Source organism: Monomorium pharaonis, chromosome 6 (genome assembly GCF_013373865.1).
Source record: "Monomorium pharaonis isolate MP-MQ-018 chromosome 6, ASM1337386v2, whole genome shotgun sequence".
Classification (NCBI taxonomy): Eukaryota; Metazoa; Arthropoda; class Insecta; order Hymenoptera; family Formicidae; genus Monomorium; species Monomorium pharaonis.
This window is the reverse complement of record NC_050472.1, coordinates 10,633,436-10,642,637: the sequence shown is the minus strand read 5'-3', so window position 1 is coordinate 10,642,637 and position 9,202 is coordinate 10,633,436. Positions and strand designations below refer to the sequence as shown.

General features: G+C 35.2%; 1 long non-coding RNA gene across 1 annotated transcript; it reads left to right on the top strand.

The window, feature by feature from the left end:
- Positions 1 to 4,940: 4,940 nt before the first annotated feature.
- On the top strand, positions 4,941 to 6,934 carry LOC118645971. Its single transcript, XR_004963601.1, has 2 exons — positions 4,941 to 5,896; positions 5,969 to 6,934. It is a non-coding gene; the product is annotated as an uncharacterized LOC118645971 (long non-coding RNA).
- Positions 6,935 to 9,202: the final 2,268 nt, after the last annotated feature.

Below are 9,202 nucleotides of genomic sequence, written 5' to 3'. Positions count from 1 at the left end.
TTATACGCGACAACGCAAACCTGCTGATCCTATTTAAACAGGACGGTACCAACTTGAAACGCGTGTACAACGATCACGTAAATACTGACATGTCGTACGATGTTTTCAGTAAATTATGTAGCGATTGTTGGCAGCGTGATTATGAATTTCTAGTGATAGACAAAGACAGTGCGCTTACTAACGGACAATACAGAAGAGGATTTAACGAGTTTTCAATACCGCAAAGTTATCATCGATATTTCGTCGGGGGTAAAACGATTGACATGGCTGAGAACAAAGATACGCGTGAGCGCAAAAAGATTGCTAGAGAAATTGAGAAAACGAGCGAATCGATCCAAAAGAAACATCGCGCTTTGAAAACCGGTGAGATCGAGGAGGAAATCGCGACCAAGAGACACTTTGAACCGTTAATCGAACCGCTACAAAAGATTGTAGACAATTCCGGCGTGCGCGAGATAATGGACGAGCCGCGTGACAATTACGCAAGCGTCGAAACACCCGTAAACGTGAAAAGGAAGAAAGGGAAGAATATGTCAGTAAGAGAAAACGGCCGAACGTCTCATTCGATCTCTCCGCAACACCTCAAAAATCTAGTCATTTACAAATTTCAAACGATATACCAATGACACCGCGTCCCACAACCGTACAACCGATAGAATCGCTTGAGAATGTTTTCGAAACGATGGACGACTCGCTCGCGACGATTGTTCGAAATCAGTTACAGACATTGCAAGGACGAAAATCGTTTCAAGCTCAATTGGGCCTGCTTGGTCAAAAATTTGTCGGGGCTGTCTTAAGCGGTAGCGGAGAGAGCGATGTAGACAACATATACGGTGTTCGTCTCGAGAAGAATGGAATAATGCTCGGTAATAAACATTTCGATGTGGATAACGAGGATAACATAATTATTGATAATGTACATTATGTCGGTACACCCGGTCTTTACAAATTGAAAATCCCCGACGATGACATCTACACAAATGATGATATGCAAAAGTACAAAAGCATATTGTTTACTACAAACGTGCATAGACGCAATTACACCAAGAGCAGTCAATTACGGAGCAACAGAGGATACAAGTACAAACACCTGATCGCACCATTGATGTCGATCGAACCTACGCCAAAAAAGAAGAAATCCGGAAAGGGATTACCTCACGCTATGACGTTAAATGATAACGAGATCGATTATGTACACTGGAACAATCCCAATGAGCTGTAGATCGTTTGCGGTTGCTCAAAGCATCACGTCGAGCCGGTCACAACGCGCATGACAACGAAATGCTGTCAATTATCGAAGAACTTCGCGAGGCGGGTATTATTATAACTTAACTCGCGTATCCGCGAAATGAGTCAGTCGATCGATTGATGTCATTCATATCGTATCAAAGTCAGAAACAATGAGTAATAACGAACGGCGAAGAGACGGTTATGAACATTTAACAAACGACTTCGAGCGGTTCCTGAATCAACAACGGACGGTTCAGGAACGGCTGTCGGATAGCTACCGAACGGTGCAGGATCGTTATCAAACAACTCGGGAACGATTGTCGGATAAGTCTATAGAATTGTCGACTATAGAATTATCTACAAGGCCGGCACTAGTAACTGCAACGCGGATGCTTTATCTAGAAATCCACCTCAACTATCTATACTCACTATTCACAAAAAGCATCGTCTCGACCCACCACAAATTTCATTCGATCAAAATCATCCCACGTCCGAATCTGATGATGAATTTCCACACAAACAGCCTCCCTTGAGGCGCAGATTGGCCGAGGAGGAAGAGTCACTTCTCGTGTGCACCTCCAAAAATTTCTGAGGATTCTCCTTCTCCCTCCTCATCCCCCTTAATCGCCAACGATCCACAAGATGCAGAAGCCGTTCCAGAAGAAACACCGCCATCGAACTTGGGATCGCTGGAATTTCACCGGCCTCGCGCACCTGACGACGAGAGCACGGACACCGCATATTCAGACGACGAAGGTGAAAATTTCAACCTCGAAGAGCCTCCACTGGAACATTCCGCCGAAAACGGAAACAATGAACGCATGGAAAAAACACGATTCAAGGAAACAAACACATCGTTGCTGCAGCAGAAGGACAACATAGTCGTCATGGTCACCGGAGACCAACGACCGCTCGAGTCGTTGATAGCGGAGATCACGAATTCTACGCGGCAGGAAAATTGCCGCCGTTAAACAATCTAATGATCGGAAGGGCACGAGTATTTCCTTCCTCGTTCCATAATTACCATTTCATAGTACTACCTGTAAAAGAGAGACGAAGTATTAACACTGACGAATATATCCTGAAAGAGTATTTCATATCACTACTCGACGTGGTCAACGAATTAAACCTACGCTCGTTGAGTATACGTAGAACAAATAAGATAGACACATTCGAGTGGAAAGAGATCCTATCGTTCTTGCGAATCAGCCTACAAGAACGTAAAATAATGATAACGATATGCAACGGAACGATTACTGTCCGACCAATAGAAAATCGTCAAGAAATAATTAGAGAAAACCAATTGGCCACTGGCGGACATAAAAGCATAACTAAAACTTACCGACGCATCTGCAAGCGCTACACATGGACTAATTTAAAACGACAGATGCAAGACTTTATAAGGCAATGCCGCACATGCCAATTGAAAAAGTTAGTAAGGAGAAAGACGCGACAGCCTATGATGCTGACCGACACTCCGGGGCAAGCATTCGACAAAGTCGCACTCGATCGTCGGCCCCTTGAAGACTACACCTCGTGGAAATTCATATCTGCTCACAATGCAAGATTTTCTAACAAAATATTCTATATACGCTCCGATTAGCGACTGTAGAGCAGAAATCGTTCGCATTCCTAGATCGAGTTTTTATTAACGGAATTGAGGATAGGAGATTCGTGTACCACGGAGGTACGGCGTGCTCCTCCTCGTGTTCGGTACTCATTTATGCCGGTTTTTAATTAGTTAGGGGTGCTCGGCCCTTACTGCCCTACCCCAAATGAACCCGCGCGAGTGCGAATGCACCACAGCTAACGGGGGCGTAAGTTTGTCTCCTTTCTGAGGAGTAATTAACTAATTAAAATAATTAATTGTTTGCGCGAGTACTGCTATTGTTTCGGGGTCCAGGCGCCTCAGGGGGAAGCCCGCAAGGGGGAGGATCACTCCCCTTTTTGAGTTTTCATGATTTTTAGTACGGTTCATTAATGACGGGCGTTTTTAATTGGCGCATGCGTGATCGCTCGGGCTCGGCACCGAGAGCGCGTGAATCTGTCGGCATCCGGTTGCCGTGGCAACGCGTCATTGCAAGGCGCGATCCTTGCCTAAATCATGACGGCCGGCACGAAAAATCGGCCGGACGTAACAAAGACAAAAAAATTTCAGTAGGAAATGTCAAAATATTATTGTTGATCTTATTTTATCTAAAATTTTAAACAATATTCATGGGTAAGTTTGTTTATCAAATATACGTTAACAAATATAAAGAATACATTAAGCTGTTATAATATATAAATATACACATAAAGAATTAATTATCGTTATTAATTAAATAAAATTTTTAGACCATTAAAGAAGATTTTGATTCGTTATCTAAAGAAATTGAAGAAATATTTTCAACGAAAACACGTTACATTACGTATTATATTCCATCTATATCGAAAAAATACTCGAGAAGTAAGAAATCAATAACATCATGTGGTAAACTTGTTGATAAATATAGAAATAACATACGGAATTTAGAAAATTAACAGGACATAGTTTGACTGTAATTCATCAACTTTAACATCTTATAGCAAGTATAATAGCAAGTTAGAAGATATCTATGTTTGTCATCGATTAATTACTTTAATATTTACTCATATTTCTGTTAAAATTTATATTGACATAATCACAATTGTTTATATATTTTATATAAATAAAAAAAAATTTTTATAAATATCCTTAATGTTTATGAAGAACAAAAATACGTTTTATTTTTTATGCAGATAATACAGTAATTCAGGAAAGTATATTGCGGCTCCAACATAATTTATCACTGTTGGTCGTTAGTCGAAAGTCATTGGCAAGCAACTTTAGGATACAGACGAAATCAGATTCAAAAGTAAATAAAAACATAACTGAGATTTTTTTCAGTAGCCATCCAGGTAGCACATGTTCGTTTTATAAACGTATCCAATATTTTTTTACCGTCAAGCACTAATAAAAAACGGAAACATTTTTAAAACCATAGTTTAAGAAACGTATTTTTCACGTTTTTATAAATGGAATAAGAATTAATTTTTTAATTAAAATTTATATCTATATATAAATAAATAAATATATATATATATATATATATATATATACATATATACAATATATATATACACTGGCGCAAAAAAAACGAGACAAAAATTTTGATCGATTTTTAAGCAATCTTCAAAGTGATGCAACTTTGCGAAAAATCATCCAAATTACGTGTACTTTTTTTAAATTAAAGGGCAAAGACTCTACTTTGAGAATCCCTAGGCAAAAGTTTGATTTGTTAAGTGCGAACCTTTTGTATCGCATAAAAACCAAACATGTTTTTTTTAATTGAAAAAAGTAAAAGATTGTTATCATTTTTCACAAGTTTCTCGTTAAAATCTGGCTAATATTAATCCAGATTCTTAAAGTTCATTCTTTTTTAAGCAATTTAAAAAAAAAAAAAAAGTCGATACGATGTTTTTTGTTGGTTGCACACAAGTTTGAAATTTGCACTGTATTTTAGGGTATTTTAGCGAATAAATACGGTATTTTTTGAATATCATAAATTTTGAGTATCAATATGATATTGCACATTGATTTTATTCAAGATTTGGTATTATATATACAGAGTCTTATAGGGGGAGAATCCAGATGTAGGTGGTTTAGATATTCTAATTGGTAGGACTCTTTTTCAGGATTGTGTGGGTAAATTCTACGTTTTCTTATTGGAAAAATAGTTTTTCTTTTTTGACCAATCATACGTTGAGTACTCTGTCGAAAGTTTCTTTGTTTCCTCCCACATTTTTTCAATTTTATCGAAGGGATCCGACCTATCGCGTAGGTTATCTTTCCTTTGGGTTTTAAGAGATGAATAATTTTTTTCTATCGTGCTAGACGTGCTACGGTATGGTTTGCAGATGGAAGAAACGGTTATTTATTTTTTGCTTATGTTTAGATACTTTATTGCTCATTTTTTGTGAGGAAACGTGAAACTTTGCTTTGATCCCATGTTTGTTTTTTGAATTTCTATCTTTAGAATTTATTATTTGTTGACTCAATATTAAAAAGGAATCGAAATTATCAACTTGGTCGTTTCGTCCATGTTTGTCATCACGTTTCTAACAGACTAATCCTAGACGCATAAAAAATTATCGGAGACCGTTGAAACGGAATTTTTTTTGTAAATTATTTGTTTCTTTGACGAAGGGAAATTGTGAAGTCTGCCGGACGTAACAAATGAATATTTCTAGTTCATGATAGCATTTCATGCTTATATATCAAAACATATAGCATTTAAAAATAAAAATTTACTTGCAGTAAAGATTCATTTTTTTCTGTGTATTTTTGTGTACTCGTGACTTTAATCTGCAGCACTAAGTTTTAAAGATTCTATACGTACAAAATAACTGTTATGCACTGTTGTTATTACAGGAAAGAATAATAATGTGCTTTCAGAAATGAGCTAGAAGCTTTGGTATAAGAGAATAATTTATCTGAAAATTTCTATGGTATCATTAAATAAGAAAAGTGGAAGGAAATCTTCGCGAATTGATTCAGTGCAAGTTTGACCGCACAATTAAACAGACGATCTAAATGAGCGAATATAATAAGCGATCTAGTGAGCGAATATAGAAAAATTTAACCCAAAGGCGTACTTTTTGCAAGGTAAATTTAGATTATATATATATTTTTTTTCAAAAACAAGTTTTCAATAATAAAAATAATAAATTTTATAAGATGGTTCCACCGATTGAAGTTGCCACCGAGAAAGGAGAGATTGATGGGGTACGCCCAATCGACTATCAAAGAAGATATTATCAATTAATGAGAAGCATCTGTCTTAAATTAAAGGAGAGGTGCTTCATAGAAACTGAGTACCCCTGGAGGCGTCTCTGTCTCCAATGCTATAGACCAGGGAGATTCAGAATGAGGTACCGAAGCAGGGAGTTGCATGGATTTAGGACAAAACTGGCAGAAAACGAAACTTGGAAAACAATAACTGAATGTTCCAAGTGCCCCAAACAGTTAATAGATATAAAGCCAGCAAGGGAATGTAGGAAGTGTATTGAAGTGTTTTTGAATAACGAGGAAGAAATAAACAATATTGTACTTGTAGACATATTAAGTTTAGAAATATTTGAAAATTAAAATAACAATAATTTAGATAGAAATACTAACCATACTATTATAAAATAAAATAATATTATTATCATCATCATTTTAATTATTATTACCTTTACGGAAAGAAACTACAGCCAATAAATATTAGAGTTGTGTAGTTATTACAGGACTCTCTGTAGTTATCACAGAAAGGATCACAGTAATTTCTAGTTATTAAGTGCTGTATATATGTATAGCAAGAATAAGTATATAGATTTTTCTCTGATTTCTTTTTTTACTTTAATAAATTTCATTACATTTTATAGTTCTTGTATATTTTAATTACAATACGTTTATAATTTTTTTATTTTTGATTTTGCTACATACGCTGCATATCTTTTTATTTGTGAAAATTTAGAAGACTTGTAAAACATTTTTTATATAAGTGCTACGATTAAATGTATGATATACTTAATTACATATACTTATAGTGCGAAAAATGATTTGTTATAAATATTAATATTGTTTTCTATTAATTGTGAAACAAAACTCTTTTATAAATCCATCCTTGATTTTATGAAGAATTTAATATCTAATCCCGAATCTGGAACAAAAAATTAATCGAAGAAAAGAATCGGTCCAACAATTACAGTGCACACAATGAAAAATTATTTTCCATTTTTTAAGAATATTGGTTACTTATCTGATATTTATCTATTTTCCACTTATTTCCTTTATTCTTTCTGTTTAATGTTTTCCTCGTCTCCTATAGGTTTCATCCTTCAGTTGACATAATTACAAATTAATTCTGTGAAAAACAATGCCGCAATAATAAATGATTTATCTGGGCACGTCATAAATCTGATAAGCTATAATATTGTAGCATGCGCGCCGCGGAAATGAAAGAAACACACTCTTGTAACACAGAAACAGGCGACTTTATTAGCTCGAATACAAATACGTCCACGCAAGAGCGGGGTCGAGATTCAACTGGTTGTTTACATGCGTTGTTAAGCTCTTGACAGTTGAGAACGCTCCGTCTCGGAAAATCAATACTATCAATCGGCTCGCGGACAGCTGAACCGCGGTCGCGGAGTATACCGGGCGACGCACGTAACAATATTATTTCATTACAATATTACATATAAAAAAATATATAAACACATTTTTTTTCATCACTCTGTATACTTTTAGTAATGTTTTCAGTTATTTAGTAAACGTCCCAGTGACCGGACATGTATCTATATCCGTACATTTCGATAAAAAATTTATTATTGATCTGAAGTGTTTTTTTTTAATAATATTAAAATTTAATTATAACCTTAAATCTTTAAAGTTTACAATTAAAATGCATTTGAGTTTAATAATAATAAGTTTTTTGTTGAAGTGTCCGGATACAAATACATGTCCGGTCATTAGGACGTTTACCTTATGTCATTTTCATTTAATTTAATTTTAATTGAATGCACAATGCATTTAACATTTACATTAATAAATATTTCACATATTATTTTGACAGATGCACAAGCATATGTCAAAACGGTTTGCGCAAACTAACAGATTACTACTTACGCACTGTTACCAATCCGCAGAAAGTTAAAATATGCTTCCTAAGGATTTTCATTGGTGCCAACGTTATCCCCTCTCTTTTTATGGAAATTGTCGGGTAACCTCCCACACATGTCGCTCGCACGTGAGGTTAATGGATCCTCCTCCATTCACTCTCGGCTGCGCGAGAGTTCATTCATGAGGCTCCGGCTATTCACCTACGCGCTAACGACATACCCGCCTCTTTAACTTGGGGCCGATGATTTTATCGACGTGCGAATATTCGCGCTTATCAGAATATCGATAGGGTAAAAGTACTGATTACTGCGCCCCGACCAGTTACTGTGCCCCTGGTTTTATTTTTACTTTTAAAAAGTTCTGCGAACATATATTCGATAAAGTAAATAATTTTTGCAAAATTCAAACCATACTTTACACATTAAAAAAGAAATTACATAATTTTCTCGTTATAATGATATTAAAAATTAAACTTAAATTTTGTAGTTTTAAAAACGTCCAATCTCCGATTTAGTTCAAATTTTGAAAATAGGTTTCTTTTAGAGAAAAAAAAAACATATGCAAGGATTTTTAGCGATTCAAAAAAATTTTTTTAATGTTGGTAAGTAGGACATTTATAAATTGTAGACATAAATTTAAATCCATGCTATTTGTTTCCACATTGTTCTGTGCTACGAAGATAGAATTATCTGCTTTAACCAAAAGTACACTGTACTTTTTATTTACATTTGATTAAAGCAGAAAATGTTATTACGTCGAGACGCTCTTAATCATTCACATTCACTCGCGTAAAGGAAGCTAAGCAAGATTTAATGTTCTACTTTAATCTCTGCTTTAATCAAAAGCCCCTCGATTTCTCTACTTTAAGATATTCTCTGCTTTAATCAAAAGCCCCTCGATTTCTCTACTTTAAGATATTCTCTGCTTTAATCAAAAGCCCCTCTCTCTACACGCTGCCCACTCGTTCTCTGCACCACATATGGGTTTGCGACTTTAATGTAAATTGTATATTATTTACGTCGCTTTAGTTGACTGATAACAAGCGCTGTACAGATGTGCCTAAATTAAGATAGAAAGTAGTGATTGTGCAATTTAACTTTTTCTACATCAATAATAAAGATTTAAAAATAGATTTCCTACTGACCAACATTTTAAAAAAAATTTTGAGTCGTCAAGAATCCTTCTCATACATATATATTTTTTTCTCTAAAAGAAACCTATTTTCAACATTTGAAAATAAATTGGAGATTGGACGTTTTTGGAACTATCGCCTAAATTTTATGTTAGTCGAATTGGTGGTTTTCT